This window comes from Silene latifolia, chromosome 1, assembly GCF_048544455.1.
Source record: "Silene latifolia isolate original U9 population chromosome 1, ASM4854445v1, whole genome shotgun sequence".
In the NCBI taxonomy this organism is placed as follows: domain Eukaryota; kingdom Viridiplantae; phylum Streptophyta; class Magnoliopsida; order Caryophyllales; family Caryophyllaceae; genus Silene; species Silene latifolia.
In genome coordinates, this window is record NC_133526.1 from 61,628,532 (window position 1) to 61,646,637 (window position 18,106).

The window sequence follows — 18,106 nt, forward strand, 5'->3', positions numbered from 1 at the left end:
CTTGAAACAGTGCACACTGTCGCACTCACTAAGGAGTCTTGTTCTTATCTGTCTCACACTGCGCCCCATAAGTTAGAGGACCCGGGTAGCTTTTCTGTTCCTTGCAAAATAGGTACCTTCTCAATTGAGAAGGCATTATGTGACCTAGGGGCTAGTATAAGTGTCATGCCCTTGAGTTTAGCTAGGAAACTCAAGTTGACCTGGTTTGCTATTACAGACATGACAGTTCAGATGGCTGACCGATCTGCGGTCGAGCCTATAGGAGTCCTAGAGGACATACCCGTCCAAATAGGGAAGTTTTTCTTCCCTGTTGACTTTGTTGTCCTTGACATGCCTGAGGATGCCCATATACCTATCATCCTAGGAAGGCCATTTCGCACACCGCTTTGGTGCGATTATTGACGTAGGCTCCGGAACTTTGACCTTCAAAGTTGGGAAACATTCTATCATTTTTGCCCAACCCGCTAAAAAAGAAGGATCCCATGTGGCTGTTACATGTAACACGGTTTACGAAAAGAAATCGTACTTTATGCTTCCCGAATTGCCTGTTCCTATTACTCGCTCTTTGTGTTAACCCCTCCGCCCCGATTGGGAGCAAGATGGAGGAAGAATCTTTGTTTTAGATAATGCGAGAGCTGGTTTGGGAAGGACGAGCTGCGGGTCACTCCGGCCACGACAAAGCCTATCATTCAAAGAGGAGGTCTTGGATGCCTAAGCTATGGGACCGATGAGGACGTGGAAGATGAGCCAACCAAGGTGAACGTCGACTTGGATTCCGTTGAACCCAAGGGAGCCTTTGATTGGGGAGATGACGAAGTTGATCCATTGAGCTCTCCGACTGTCGAAGCTAAGAAGGGTGCAACTGATAAGATGAGCACCATTGAGGCTACCTCTAGTAGCCAGAAGCCGACGAAGTGGGCCATATCGTGGTCCTTCTTGATCAACTATTAGTTAATCAATCTCGTTACGAACTTCTCTTTATTTGCTTTGTTATGACAATTTTATTGCTTTTTGTGTGCGCGAAAACTTCGCTTTTATTTTATTTGGTTAGGATTTTTTTAAGTACTCTAGACTTTATTCTGGGTTTTGCGCAATTTTTGGGCGCGTTTTATTGTGTACTTGCAGGTATTTAGAGCTTGTTAGCTCAAATTATTGAGCTAATACGAAGAAATTGGAGGTTGCAGCAGTGTTTTTAGTCGATCGACTGATGTCAGTGGTCGATCGGCGATCGCAGTTTACAGAGCTACTGTTCACGCCCATCTGGTCGATCGACTGATCTCATAGGTCGATCGACCACTGCTGTTGCTATATTCGTTCACGACCTCTCCCCTGCTGTGTTTGGTCGATATGCGGACCTAAGGGAGTTTTCTACTCCGCTTTATTTTCCGTCATATTACTTCTTTCTTCAAGTTCTCTTATTTGTGCACAATTTTACCGTTCAAAATTGTTTTCTCGATCTTATGCGTGGTATTTTAAATCTTTCGGGCACTCTTATTGGTAGCATCATAGCTCACGAAACCTCCTAGCTCACGCTGGTTTGGGGAGGTTTCCTCTTTGCGCTTAAAGTCTTGTGAGTTCCATATCTTTCCTTTGTGTCTTGCTTATTTTTTTTCTCGCAAATTCCCATTTCTCTTTTCTTCATTATATGATTTTGCACAATGGGGACATTGTGTGATTTGGTTTGGGGAAGGGTTTTGCGTCGCATTTCATTTGTTTGCATTCACGTTTAATTCTGTTTTGCATTGTTTTATTCCATTTCATCCATTTATACAAAAATTCAAAAAAATTGAAAAAATTCAAAAAATTCCCATAAAATGCACGTTTATTTTAGCATATAGGTCGAGTCGGAATGGTAGTATTACAAGGATGATACTTTGCAATTGCATCTGTTTTACTGAGCCTTGCTTAATTGACATGTTATTAGTAGAATCGTAAATGCATATCTACGAGTTTTTCGTTAATCATCTTGCTGGACTTGAGACTTGACTTTAATAATTGGCAAACTACATCATATTTCTGAGAATTAGAGCCTATAACTGGTGACATTCATGACCGGTTTATTTAGGAATGTGAGTAGTACTCCTTATGAGACATGTTTCCTTAATTTCCATGAATATGAATTTGATCTACTTAATACCTGTATGCATTCGGTCTGTGGTTTGTTGACACATGTGGTAGAGGTTTCCTTTTCTCATTTTACCCATAAGCTCCACACTGCCAAAAATATCCCCTTTTTGTCCCATTACTACATCCTACATTTAGCTGTCCCTTGTCAAGCTAGTAGTCTGTGTTTTCGGGATTGTTACTCATTTTTGGTGGCATATGCTCGGTTGGGAAATGAAATGAAAAAAAAAAAGAAAGAAACAAAAAAAAAAATGAAAAAAAATGATTCGGAAAAGAAATGAAAAAAGAGGTTATGTACTGTTCAAATAGGTCGATCGACTGCCACATATGGTCGATCGACTGAGATTCGAGAAAAGAGATCAATTCGCATAATTTAATCCTTATCTTGTGGCGATTTTTGCTCCCATGTTTCATTTATATCCTATGGGGAGTTTATTGATTTGATAGTTTGGAGATTGTGAGTTTTGTGCTTGCTATAGCATTGTTTTGTTTGATTATGAGCAAGAAGCTGGATGTTGCCACTTGGTCCCGTTTTGGTACTAGCTTGATCACCTGTACCTCCACTTTACCATAAAATGTTTTGCCTCTTCTTACCCATACCTCACATATCCCATATATACCTCGGCATGTGTCATTGGTCATCTGTTTGGTTGGAATGCGTATGTACGGTCGTAGAGGTCATTTTCATATTTTATTGCTGGCATGTTTTCATAGGTCGTAGTTAGGTGAGAGTCACTATAAAATTACTTCTTTCTATCTTATACATTATTCACCTGTGCTTATTTGAGTGATTTGAGCGACCCGTGAGAGTCCAATTTGATAAGTCTCTACGATTGACGGTTCAAAGAATCTTTAACGACTTTATAATTCGTTTGCATGATTCGCATTACTAATTGATTGTTGGTTTTGCATTAAATTGGTTTAGGTTTAACAGTCTGCATTTCGCTCTGAGATTGAACTCGTTCCATTAGGTCATTAGATCGAGTCTAGTTCTTGCTTGGGGACAAGCAAGGGTTTGGTTTGGGGAAGTTTGATGCGTGTCTTTTATATGATGTTTTACATCCCATTTTACACGCATTTCAGAGCTCATTCATATAGTCTATGCTACATTTCTCCCTATTTCCGTCTACTTCCGTATTTTGTACATTATTGCAGAAATGTGGAGAATTCAACGGGAAATCAAGCCAAATCCGTCCCCGAGTAATCTGCATTGCAAATGACGTAAAGGAATTGCTTAAGGAACGAGCTTGGTGCGCAATCCAAGGCCCAAAAGACAAGTCCACGAGTTAAAAGAAGTCAAGTAGCAGCTCCATCAGTCGATCGACCGTCTCAGTCGATCGACCAATGTTCGGTTCCGTGGCTCTTGTTTCTTTGAGGAGCGATCGATCGACCACCTTATCGATCGATCGACCAGATTTCTATTCCAGACGAGAATTAGAAGACCGAGAAAGCGCAAGCCCATGATGCTAGGTTTAGGAAATAAGATGTTACGTTATTTGCTATATAACGTAACATGAAACATTCAGTTTAGATATCAAGTTTTTATCTCAGTTTTAGATCCAAGTTTTATCACAATTTCATACAGTAACTTTCGGTTTTATTCATTCGAGTAGTTAGGGTTTGGAACATCGGTTTAGCATTGGATTTTCTGTTCTTGTTTCTTAATCTTTCCTCTGAATCTCGGTATTCCTTCTGCCCTAATTCCATTTTATTGTTTTACTTTCTTCATTAGTATAAATTTGCTAGTTAGTATCCCGAAAGCCAATTATCATATTATCGTTGTTTGTTATTTACTTTAAGCATGAATTCAGTAATTATTATTAGTTTAATTGTTGTTTTTACCCTTAGCATGAGTAGCTAATTCTATAGTGCTAGGATGTAGGCGATTTATGGCAAAGGCGGCATTAGATTAGACACGGACTCGCTCTCGCGTGTTGGTCGATCGACGACATTGTCGGTCGATCGACCCGACCTCGTAGGGTTTCCTTCGTTTTAATTGAATTTAATCTTGTATTTAACGAATCGAATGCATGCGACCAGTTAGATACCTATTTTGTGACTGACCCATTAGATCGAAAGATAGGGGAAGTTATTAGACCATCAATTAAATCGACTAGACTGTGCTAAGATCGAAAGATAGGTATAGTTTAGACCGTTAGTCACTTTTCAGGACGAAAGTTAGTATTAGTGACATTAGGGACCTATAGCGAGATCGAAAGATGCTATTTGTTAAGAGTGGACCGAGAGGACCTCTTTATTTCCCGCCTTACCTGTGTTTGATTCAGACCGACTTAGTTTGCTGCCGCCGAAGCTATAATGACCTGACCATCCTAGTACCCTTCTTTTATCTGTTTAAATCGTTTATTTAGTTTATTACCTTTGTTCACTTTTAGTCAGTAGACCAATTTAATTCAACCCCACGATAGTTACCTCGATCAACATAAATCAACTAAAATTTACAACTGCCTCCTTGTGGTTCGACCCTGTTACCACTAGCCTAGGTTAGTCCTAATAGGAATTATAAATTTTATCTTTGGTACTCACAACGACGGGTATCACGTATAACCACTGCCTCCAGGAGCGTATAATAACTGCCTCCGATCACCACACGGTCGCAGGGTTGCTCTGATACCACTAGTAACACCCCGGCCCAATTTGGGTTGAGAGCGGTTACTTATGATAGCTCACCGGGCTGTGTACATGGCCCACAGATCAACACGGGTCCTTTATAGCACCTTTTGTCCTCACTCATGCGCATCCCGGGAACCTTCCCAGGAGGTCACCCATCCTAAGACTACTCCCAGTCAAGCACGCTTAATTGTGGAGTTCTGCATGAATGACCATAAAAGAAAGTGCACTTTGTTGATATGAGTAGTACTTCCAATCCCTTTAAGTAGTAGTCATTTAACCTTATCTATGAACCTCTTCAATTATCGTGGGGTGTTACACCAAATGCCAAACTTTATTTCTCTCAAATTGTCCTAATTTATCTTGCATTGCAATTATCCAATCTGAATCAGTTAGTGCGACCTTAATGTTTTCAGTTTCAATCATTGAGAGAAATGAGTTTAAGATACACATATTATTTTTAACAGACTTACGTGTTTGTACTCTAACATTTGGATCACTAATGATCGCGCTTTCTGGATGTGCGCTCGTATATTTCCATTTCTTAGACGTGGATGGAATGTTGCTGACAATCTGGTCCGAGGAAACATTACCCTGAGTTAAGGTAACATTACCCTCATCTGAGGTAATGGTATCCTCATCCGAGGTAACTGTATCCTTTGGATTTCCCTTTGAATTCAAGCTAGGATTTTGTGTTGATTTACCAGTAGCTTCATGTCCTAGAGAATTTTTATGAGATTCTTTAGATTTTGAAGATATAGATGAATCAACATAAGTCCATGCTTGATTTCTGACTTCCTTTGCTTTGTGGGTGTTCTCGGCATTTGTTTCATTAATCTCTTGATTTTCATTTTCTTCTAGCTCGGGAGGAGCCTTATGAGTAAGCCAAAAATATGGATCATTATCATCTTCAAGTTCCTCCTGTTCATATTGATCAAGTATATCAGATTCGTCAAAAATAACATGAATACTCTCTTCTACGCATAATGTTCTTTTGTTATATAGTTTATAAGCTTTGCGTTGAGTAGAATAACCTAAGAAAACGCCTTCGTCACTATGAGGATCAAATTTTCCTAATCTGTTTTTGGCATTATTATGTACAAAGCATTTGCTCTCAAAACATCATAGGTGTGCAATAGTTGGTTTTCTTCCTCGTAATAGCGCGTAGGGGGTTTTCTTTATGATTGGTCTAATCATAGCACGGTTATGTATATAACATGCAGTGTTTAAAGCTTCTACCCAGAATTTTCTAGGTAGACCACTACAAAGTAACATTGTGCGTGACATATCCTCAAGAGTTCTATTCATTATTTCAACGACCCATTTTGTTGTGGAGTTCGTGGAGCGGAGAAATTATGATCTACACCATTTTCTCTACAAAACCTAATGAAGGCTTGATTGTCAAATTCTGAGTCGTGATCTGTTCTAATAGATTTTAGATTATGACAATATTTGTTTTGAGCCAACTTTATTAAACATTCAAACTCCTCAAAGGTTTGATCCTTAGAGTTTAAAAATATAGGCCAAACAAATCTTGAATAATCATCTACCAGAACTAACATGTATCGATGACCACTCTACTACTTACCTTCATAGGTCCACATAGATCCATAAGAACTACTTGTAAAGATTTAGAAGTACTTAAAACCTTTTTCAGCATGAAGGATGATCGAACATGCTTACAACGAACACATATATGACAATGTTCATCAATAACAAATATTACAGAAGGAAGTCCGTCAATAAGATCCATCGTTTTCAATTTATTTAAACTATAAGAGCTTATACGACCAAAGCGTTTATGCCATATTGTTTGATCATTTATAACGGCACTCATACATGTTTGAGAGGCAGATGAAATTGAATTAATATGACAAATGTAAATGTTCTTCTTTTTTCTACCGTCTAATATCATATTGCTAGATCCTTTACGAAAGATACGACACGTATTAGAGTTAAATACAACCTTATTCCCATGATCATTATCATCTTCAAGTTCCTCCTGTTCATATTGATCAAGTATATCAGTTTCGTCAAAAATAACATGAATACTCTCTTCTACGCATAATGTTCTTTTGTGATATAGTTTATAAGCTTTGCGTTGAGTAGAATAGCCTAAGATAACGCCTTCGTCACTACGAGGATCAAATTTTCCTAATCTGTTTTTGGCATTATTATGTACAAAGCATTTGCTCTCAAAACATCATAGGTGTGCAATAGTTGGTTTTCTTCCTCGTAATAGCTGGTAGGGGGTTTTCTTTATGATTGTTCTAATCATAGCGCGGTTATGTATATAACATACAGTGTTTAAAGCTTCTACCCTGAATTTTCTAGGTAGACCACTACAAAGTAACATTGTGCGTGACATATCCTCAAGAGTTCTATTCATTATTTCAATGACCCATTTTGTTGTGGAGTTCGTGGAGCGGACAAATTATGATCTACACCATTTTCTCTACAAAACCTAATGAATGCTTGATTGTCAAATTCCGAGTCATGATCTGTTCTAATAGATTTTAGATTATGACAATATTTGTTTTGAGCCAACTTTATTAAACATTCAAACTCCTCAAAGGTTTGATCCTTAGAGTTTAAAAATATAGGCCAAACAAATCTTGAATAATCATCTACTAGAACTAACACGTATCGATGACCAGTTTACTACTTACCTTCATAGGTCCACATAGATCGATAAGAACTACTTGTAAAGATTTAGAAGTACTTACAACCTTTTTCAGCTTGAGGATGATCAAACATGCTTACAACGAACACATATATCACAAAGTTCGTCAATAACAAATATTACAGAAGGAAGTCCGTCAACAAGATCCATCGTTTTCAATTTATTTAAACTATAAGAGCTTATACGACCAAAGCGTTTTTGCCATATAGTTTGATCTTTTATAAGGACACTCATACACGTTTGAGAGGCAGATGAAATAGAATTAATATGACAAATGTAAATGTTATTCTTTCTTCTACCTTCTAATATGATATTGCTAGATCCTTTACGAAAGATACGACACGTATTAGAGTTTCCTTTCTTTTTTATCTCCAAATGTCACACTACCACCATTATAAGCCTCCAACAAGAGAAACTTTGATTTATCCCCAGTCATGTGTCTCGAACAGCCACTATCGAGATACCATTGATTGCTTCTACTCACCTTGAACTGCAAAAGGTTTACTTGTTTGTTTTAGCTATCCACACAAAGTTGGGTCCTTTTTCGTCAATACCAGGGAATAAATCCTTGCGAATCAACATTTGTTTGATCACATATTCTTATTAGACTTATGAGAGGTTTTAGTACCTTGCTTGTGATTAAGATAAGTCCTATTTCTAACTGGTTTATTATTATTATTATTATTATTATTATTATTATTATTATTATTATTATTATTATTATTATTATTATTATTATTATTATTATTATTATTATTATTATTATTATTATTATTATTATTATTATTATTATTATTATTATTATTATTATTATTATTATCCTTTTTTATTTGTGGTTTTGTTTGTTTTCTATTTTGTTGGCTCTTCGTATGATTAGGTTTCGCATATTTAGCATAGTTTTCATTTTTATTCATATATGCTTTTCTTTTGTCACAAGAATAGAAAACATGTTCTGTCTTACCACGAAAATTACAAACAGTATATTTATGTAAATCTACGTATTCTCTTTTGCGAAAATCACGATCAGAAGACTTATTATTTTTCTTAACATATTCTTGATGACACTTTGTCTGATATCCTAGACCTTCATTGAAGTGTCTCTTTCAGATTGTTTATTAATAAAATTTAAGACAGTTTCACTTGCCTTCCAATTTTGACTAATATTAAAGGATTCTTTCAAACGAGCATTAAGGTCTTCCTTTTCTTTACTCAGATTTTCACAATTAGAACATGCTTCAACTGTTGTAATAGGGACATCCTTAGTCTTATCTAGGTTTGACTGAAGCTCTATAATTTTGTTAGCTAAGGAATTCTTCATCACAACATAATCATGTTTCCGAGTTATAAGCTCATTAGTTAAATTTGAAACTTGTTCATTTAATTCATTTATCTTTCTTTCTAAATCTGAGGTAACGGTATCCTTAGCTAAGGCTACTGTATCCTTTGCTAAGGATACATTCTCTTCAGATTGAGAACTTAATTTAGGGTATTACTTTTTACTAAATTAGGTGCCGGTTCAACAATTAGTTCAAGACTAGGTCTTGACGCTATTGGTGAACCCTCACATTTATTGGTAAGAAGTTTTTTTTAACCTTTTCTTTAAGAAGATAATTCTCTTCAGCAATATCGTTGATTTGCACATGTATAATTCATCGTCTTGATCAACGCAAGTCTCATAAACTTCTTCAAAATGATTTAAAATCTTATCTTTAGGCAACTTACGAAATTTATTTTTCGAGTAAAAGTTACCTCCCTTTCATATTCAGAGTCTGAATCTGATCGTCTTGGGTGAGCCATTAAACACATGTCCTTCTTTTTATGATATTTGGAACACAATGCTTCATCGTTGTAAGGACTGAAACACGTATTTGCTTCTTGCTCTTCTTCTGATTCTTCTTCTTCATCATCAGTCTCCAAATCTCCCCAACCACAGGATGCAAGCATAGCTTGTTTATAATCGTTCTTAGTTCTTTCGCGTTTGTCTTTATTTTTTAACCTCTTCCATGTGGGTGAATCCTTAATCATATGGCTTGATGCCCCACATTTAAAACATCCTTTATTCGAAAATTTTAGTTTTGGAGAAGCTTGCTTTTTATTGTTAGAAAACTTTTCTTGATTAAATTGAAAATTCTTTTAAAGCGTCTAACAAATAAACCCATATTCTCATCAATCTCTTCATTATCACTAGATTCGGCTTGTAGGGCTATACCATTACTCTTGGATATATCGCCATGGTTTTTGTTGAGTTGTAACTCATGAGCCATCAACGAGCTAAGTAAACTTTCATAAGAAAGCAAAGATAAGTCCTTAGCCTCTTCTATAGTAGTGACTTTAGGTTACCACTTTTTAGTTAAGCTTCTCAAACGTTTTCGAAAAAGATCTTCGATCTCAAAGGATTTTCCTAGATTTCTTAACTTATTGATTATATTTGAAAATCTGGCAGACATGTCATTGATGTTAACATCTCTTTCATATGAAACATCTCGTACTGCTGAGTTAGCAAATCTATTTGATATAGAACGGGTCGTTGTCCGCCATCAAACACATTTATACCCAACTACTAGCATAGCAAGCAAGTCGGGGTCGATCCACGGGACGGGGGTACTCAAATTGTTCAATCTAATCGTAGTTGTGCTTAGGGTTGTCACAATTGAATTGGATTTGTAGATTCTATACTAATAAAAGCAATGGAATAAAATAAGCAATAAATTAAGAGATGTAAACAAATAATAAAGGATACTAGGATGTCATGGGATCATAAGGGAATCATGGTAAGATAGCATAAATGAGTTATATGGATGCAAGCAATTTATTATTGTTGGAATTAAGTTGGTTCATGTCATATAATTCATAAGAAGGTTTGGGTCCCGGAGCCGAGTCATTTGTGACTTTACAACACCTACAAGTCGACTTAATTCTTCCTATTAAACTACATGCATGATAAACAAATTCCTAGGGAAACTTACGTCTCGGAGCCGAGTCGGTTAAGACATTACAACATCTACAAGTCGACTTGGGTTTTCCCTATTCAACTCTATACCTGGTCTAATAAGGCTTGAGTTGGTTTATATCTTACAAGCCTAATTGAAAAGATAAGAGATGGGCAAAAAATGCAAGGTTTCATAGTCTAGCATTTCATCAAACATGATATGTGCATAAGTTGAAAAACAATAAGCAAGCATTCATATGAACTCATTAAGCATAAATCTATCCCATGAGTAACTCCCCTAATCCCCCACTAATCTTAGTTAAGTAACTACTCACTTATTATGATGGGAAACATGTTATCAATGGTGTCAATCATCACAACAAGTATAAACATGATAAGAGAGTGAGAAAATAAACAGTAAAGAGTAAAGAGTAAAGAGATTATACCAAACTTAAGATAAACAATTGGAAAGGAAAGAATAATAGAAGAAAACTTGATTGATTGATGAAGAGTTGTCAATTCTCCAATAATAACCCAATAAACTTCAATTACCCAATAATAAACTTGAACAATAATTAAGGAAAGATTAATGTGTAATTTGTGGAAAGATTGGGATTAATCTATTCTAATCTACTCCTAATCTAATCTTGGGAAGGTTTGCCTCCTCTAAGAGAGCTTAGTGTCTTGATTATTACAAATGGAGTATATATAGTGGTACATCATTAGGTTAAGCAAGGGTAGATTAGTAAATAACAATGCTAAGTGTTGAATAGAGAATTGCAAGTCCCGAGGATAATGCGCAGATCAAGCTGCTACTCCCACCACGATCCGCTCGACCTCAACTGGTGCACGGCTGGTCTGTAAGGAGATCCGCTCGTCCCGTGCAGGAACCGCTCAGATCAGGACACTACAATCCGCTCGTCCTGTGCCAAGGACGCTCAGATCCTGGCACAGGATTTTCCCTCTTATTGCTTTTAGGCTTATACTCCTCTTATAAATTTATTGCTTTATTCATACATCCTTGGTCATCATTCTTGCCTCCTCTTCATACTAGTCCATCCAAGATCGTCAACAAGCTTCCGAATATGCGCGAGAGATGGGAATTTCGCCTTATTATCTCCTTTCCGACAAGACATATACAATGCAATAGGAAAGCAAAATAGGAAGGAATTGACGGATAAAATGGTTATGAAATGCTATATTAGTATGCAAAATGGGTTCAATTAGGGGACTAAATGTGTGCAATTAAGAGTCACATCAAACATCCCAAAACCGAACCTTTACTCGTCCCGAGTAAAGAGGTGACTAGAGCTAGACCTTTATTTAATTAAACTATCCTAATAATATAACCGATGTGAGACAATTAGCGGGTCTCACTCCGCCACTTCAACTCACAACAAGACATCCATGAGGTAAGATGCCTTCTTGCAAGGCAAGGTGGGGTTGCCAAAATGGCGATACATCCAAGCATTAAGCACAGAAAACAAGTAATGGATGCATCTACAAAAGAATAGCCACTTTCCTCATCTAAGTGGCGGAAATCATCTAAGGGGAAACAATTTAAGGGTACACACTCCATCATAGATATTGTTTCTCCTAGCTACTAAGTCTAAAAGGATACCAACAAATCACCTCCAAGTTGTGTCAAACTAGGGTACTTTTATCCTCAATCGCTAAATGCTTTTGTCAAGAGTATGCTCCCTATGGTGTTAGAAACACTGTAGGATTGCGGAATTCCCCTTCTTGCCTAGACAAGAAGAAAGATCGTCCCCTTTCCACCATGCAACAAAATAGGATCAATGGATAAAAGGGATCAAGATGTTTTGAGTTTCACATTTGTAGTTTTCTTTTTGATTTTGTTTTTCCCCGCGATTTCTTGTGGTATTTGACATTTTTGAGAACATTTCTTGCCATTTTTGATGATTGGCATTTTGATACTTGACAATTTCTTTGCATTCTTTTTGAACATTTTCAAAGTTACCCCATTTCGTAACAAGAGTACTTTTATTGAAGCATGAGAGTTTATTTTTGTACTCCTCTTTTCTTTGATGCAATTTGTGCAAACTTTTTTATTTTCATTTTTGGTGCTTGAACTCAAATTGAGATTTTTGTGCCCATTCCCTTTGTATTTGGCAAAACATGATGATGGAAGTGTAAGAACCGTGATGGTCACACGGTCGTCACACGTCCAATCAAACACATTTATAATCTCAACAAACAACTAGATAGTGGTTAAGTCGAGGTCGATCCACGGGATGGTGTGCTTTGGGTTCTAAGTCTATCTATCTCAATTTATGCTAGTGTCACAATTGATTTGGGTTTGTAGTTGTGTTCTAAACTAATGAAAGCAATAAAGTAAAACAAGCAATAACTTAAAAGACGTAAACAATTAATAAAGATACTAGGATGTCATGGGATCATAGGGGAATCATGTTAAGATAGCATAAATGAGTTATATAGATGCAAGCAATTTATTATTGTTAGATTTTAAGTTAGTTCATGTCAAATAATTCATAAGAAGATTTGGGTCCCGGAGCCGAGTCATTTGTGATTGTACAACACCTATAAGTCGACTTAATTCTTCCTATAAAACTACAAGCATGATAAACCAATTCCTAGGAAAACTTACATCTCGGAGCCGAGTCGGTTAAGACTTTACAACACCTACAAGTCGACTTCGGTTTTCCCTATCCAACTCTATGTGTGGCCCAACAAGGCTTGAGTTGGTTTATATCTTACAAGCCTTGTTAAATAGATAAGAGATGGACAAAAAATGCAAGGTTTCATAGTCTAGCATTTCATCAAACATGACATGTGCATAAGTTGAAGAACAATAAGCAAGCATTCATATGAACTCATTAAGCATAAATCTATCCCATTATTAACCCCATAATCCCCCACTAATCCTAGTTAAGTAACTACTCACTCATTATCATGGAAAACATGTCATTAATAGTGTTAATCATCACAACAAGTATAAACATGATAAGAGATTGAGGAAATAAACAATAAAGAGTAACGAGTAAAGAGATTATACCAAACTTAAGATGAATAATTGGAAAGGAAAGAATAATAGAAGAAAACTTGATTGATTGATGAAGAGTTGTCAATTCTCCAATAATAAACCCAATAATCTTCAATTACCCAATAGTAATAAACTTGAACAATGATTAAGGAAAGATTAATATGTAATTTTGTGGAATGATTGAGATTAATCTATTCTAATCTACTCCTAATGAAGGTTTAATCTAATCTAAAGAAGCTTAATCTGATCTAAGAGAACTTGGTTCAATTGATTATTAAAAATGGAGTATATATAGTGGTACATCATTAGGTTAAGCAAGGGTAGATTAGTAAATAACAATGCTAAGTATTGAATAGAGAATTGCAAGTCCTGAGGGAAATACGCGAATCAAGCTGCTACTCCCACCACGATCCGCTCGGATTGGCTTGAAGCACGGCTTGTTCTGTGAGGGGATCCGCTCGGACTAGGCATCGGGACGTGCGGATCCTGGTCTGGGACGGGCGGCTTGAGCTCGGGACGCTCGGATCCTGGCACATGGTTCTTCTTCATTCTTGACTGTTTAACAATCCGCTCGTCCTGAGTCTGGCACACTCGTCTTGAGTCTGGCACGCTCGTCTTGAGTCTAGCACGCTCGGATCTGGGCTCGGGACGCGCGGATTGGCTGCCAGTTTGTCTATTTGAGCTTGGATTGTAAAACGGACGTCATTTCCTCATCCGGACTCCTATTGGAGTGATTCAAATGCCTAGACCACTTGATTTTTCGACGCCGTTTCTTCTAGCATACTTTCAGAGCCAAGAAAGTAATTCTTGGTTTGGTTCCGAGCAATTTCTTCTTGTAATGGCTCCCTCCCAATCCTTGGGGATCCTTCATGGGTTATGGGGATCCTTCTCCTTGCTTTTAAGCCCATAATCCTCCTATATACTCTTTATTCCTTCATCCCTGGTCATCATTCTTGCCTCCTCTTCATACAAGTCTATCTAAGATCGTCAACAAGCTTCCAAATATGCACGGGAGAGGGGAATTCCACCTCATTATCTCCTTTCCGACAAGACATATACAATGCAATAGGAAAGCAAAATAGGAAGGAATTGACGGATAAAATGGTCATGAAATACTATATTAGTATGCAAAATGGGTTCAATTAGGGGACTAATTGTGCATAATTAAGAGTCACATCAAACGGTTGCATGGTTTCAAAGGTTACCTTGGAATAAACGGTAGCCAAGGAGTTATCACACCACAAGGTACTCTTGACTAGGCCTTAGTCCATGGGTCAAAAGATAATAGTATGACATATTGTAGATACCCAGTATCTGCTGAGACTACAACAAACACCCAATGATTATCGGACTATAACATGTTTTGGAATAGCAGCGTTTGATCAACAGTTTGTGTACAACTTTACGTCGGAAAACTTAAAACGATTTCGAAAATAAAACATTTCAAAACTTTTCAAAAGTACCTGGAGTGTTTAATGCACGACAACGGAGTTGCAATGACACTAACTAGAGTCAAAACCGACACCGAACCAAAAACCGACTCAAATATTCAAGTCCCGACTCCAACAACGAGTCAAACCGAGTCAACCACAAAAAACAAAACATTCAAAGCCTTCTATACTAAGATTTCCCGGATTCATGAATGGTCAAGTACCAAACATGTGACTACAAATCCTAGGATAGAACAAATCATGATTGCACTTGTGAGAAAGCGACAAGACAACTCGAAGACCCGCGACGTGGCTCGCGCCTCTTTGAGCAGCCCAGGTGGCCACCTCGCTCAAAACTCACACAACCACTCATTTTCCTATAAATACCCTTCAAATGCCCCCATTTGAGAACTCAAGCGAGTGTCCGCCCCCTCTTTTCTCTCTTAAAATTCTCGACTCGACTTCTCAAGTCACAATCCGACGCGTATTTACGACCTACCGATCGTAAATACAAGCCTTACACATTGTTTGGTACCGTCATCGTGCATTAAATCACTTGACCGACCACTTCGACCACTACACCGTCACTAATCTTAATAAAGCATTCTTTTTACTTACCAAAACGGTTTTAAACCGAGTCTTTTCCGACTAAACGAGTTGTTACACTTACGTCGGTTTCTCGCCATAATCAAACATGAAAGTATGAGGGTGTAAAAATCCTTCTTTTATCATGTCTTCATTTGTTTTATGACTATAACATGCTAAAACATGCATAACATGATCCAAAACATGGGATAAACAAGCCAAAACTGAGTTTTGGCCTGAGGCAGAAGCCTCTTATTGTGCACAAAGACTCGCGCCTCAATGGGGTGCCCAGGTCAGAACTCAACCGTGTTTGTTCTCGTCTTTCCCCTTTAATTCATTTTCATATTTGTAATCGGTTTTTTTACCATTTCAAATGTTTTCAAACCTTTTTTATTTTATTTTAGTTTATTTGTTTTTAACCATAAAACATTTTTCACCCTTGGTTCCTCATACCATGACGGTTAAATCCGTGTTTCGGTGATAATATTTGGTTAATTACATTTAAAAGGTATTTAAAGCCTTTTATTTCATTTCTTTACATTTTGGGAGGTATTTTAAAGCCTTTCATCATTTCTTTACATTTTCAAAACAAGCATATTAGTCACCAACACAACGTCATCCTTGGTTCTACATACCATGCCGAATTTAAAACCGGGTACGATGATGAGTATCGACTAATTATATTCAAATGAACTTAAAATAATTAGTTCATAATTATTTTCAAAACTATTCATGTCAAGCTTGCCAAGTCGAACTCGACACCGAATATCATCAAAATCATGATGATTATTCGAGTCTCGTTCCTCAAATCAACAAATGCGGTCTAAACGATCCTTTCAAACCAAAACGGGTTCGAATACCCATTTTTCAACACGTTTTATAAACGTTTTTCAAATGGTCAGAACGCGTCTTAAACCGTTGACTGACCCGCGCCTAAACAAGCCCTTTGCTTTCTCATTTTCAAAACCAGGAGAGACCCCCTTGCATCGCCAACAGGCTCGCGCCTCATATGGCTGCCTGGTGCAGGGTCTGTTCGCTTTCCACCATTAGTCTAGGACGATCCCGACTCCGGTTAGCCTGGATATAGGACGGATCAGATGACAATTTGCTCATTCAAAAAATCATATTTGAAAAATGTTTTACTAAGACAAACGGATCCCGTTATGCACCATAAACCTAATACGGTAAATGGATGTTTAATTTCCGTCTTGCATGCAAATAAACTATTAATCCAACTCGACATCTTATACTTGATATTTGGATTAAATCAATCGACTTAGAAAGCTCTCACATGTTAGGTTTAAATTATTGGATGCGCATTCATGCATTTAAACCGTTTTATCAACTTTTGCATTCAAACAACCAAGATCGATCAGTAGAGGCGCTACATCACCGCGGGAGATTGGGTGTCCGATTAAAGGGCTTCCCAATACGTACCTTCACCTCTTACTCAGAAACTTTGGATAGTGGACGACCTTATCCAGGGCGTACGAGAGTCATTCTAGAGATAGGATGCTAAAGAGGGACGATTCCTTATCTTTAATACCTATGTTAAATACTGTTTTGTGCTTCGTTTGACCGAGGTATAAAGTGGATTCGAACGGTTTCCAAGCGTCCCACAAATGCTTGGTGGCGACTCCGAACATCTCTAATCATTTCGAGACCCTTACCGAGACGAGACCACCGATCTAAAACGATCCGGTCGAAAGCATTTTTACGCCGCCGAGCGTGGCTTTCAAAAAGACCGCTGCCATTGCCCACAGATCGGCTGGGCATACGCAGGTGGGCCATGTCCACAGATTGGCGACTCCGCTGGGGAGAACTAGGACACTTACGTCTTTGTGATCCCTAGATGGTGAGACTCGAACGAGGTCTTGGTTGGAATGCATTAATTGATATTACGGTAACGGTCGGGTTCCTTGTCCGGGCCCACAACCTAACCCTCTTCGACCAATTGGCTCGTCTCGTCGGCGTGAGTTTTCTCATCCCCGCGTTTCGAATCCCGATTGAGTCAAGCATACCATTGACGTCACACATTTCTGTTTCGTCAAAGAGCTTTCATCACTTTCGAGCACGAGGCTAGGGCACCCTCCTTACACATTTTGTTTGGATTGGTATCCCTCTCGCAAATCGGGGTTTGATTGCTTGGTGTGTAATCCACCCTTCTAAGCCAAAACCCGTGTCAGCATAATGCATAATATAATGAACTGTGAGTGCTTATGTGCTACTTGATCATAAGTCCTTCCGCGTCATTTTCAAACATTCTAAAACACCCTATTGCGCCGTTATAATGGCCATTTCAAAACTCGGTCTTTTGCCGACCGTTGCAAGCCTTTCTAGGCCGTCGTAATGACGATATTCAAACTCGGTTTTTATAAGTATTTCAGCACGCCTTTCTAGGCCGTCGTAATGACGATTTTCAAAACCCGGTTTTGATAACCATTTCAGCACGCCTTTCTAGGCCGTCGTAATGACGATGTTCAAACTCGGTTTTTATTACCATTTCAGCACGCCTTTCTAGGCCATCGTAATGACGATTTTCAAACCCGATTTTTATAACCATTTCAACACACCTTTCTAGGCTGTCGTAATGACGATTTTCAAACCCGGTTTTTATAACCATTTCAACACGCCTTTCTAGGCCGGCGTAATGACGATTTTCAAACCCGGTTTTTATAACCATTTCAACACGCCTTTCTAGG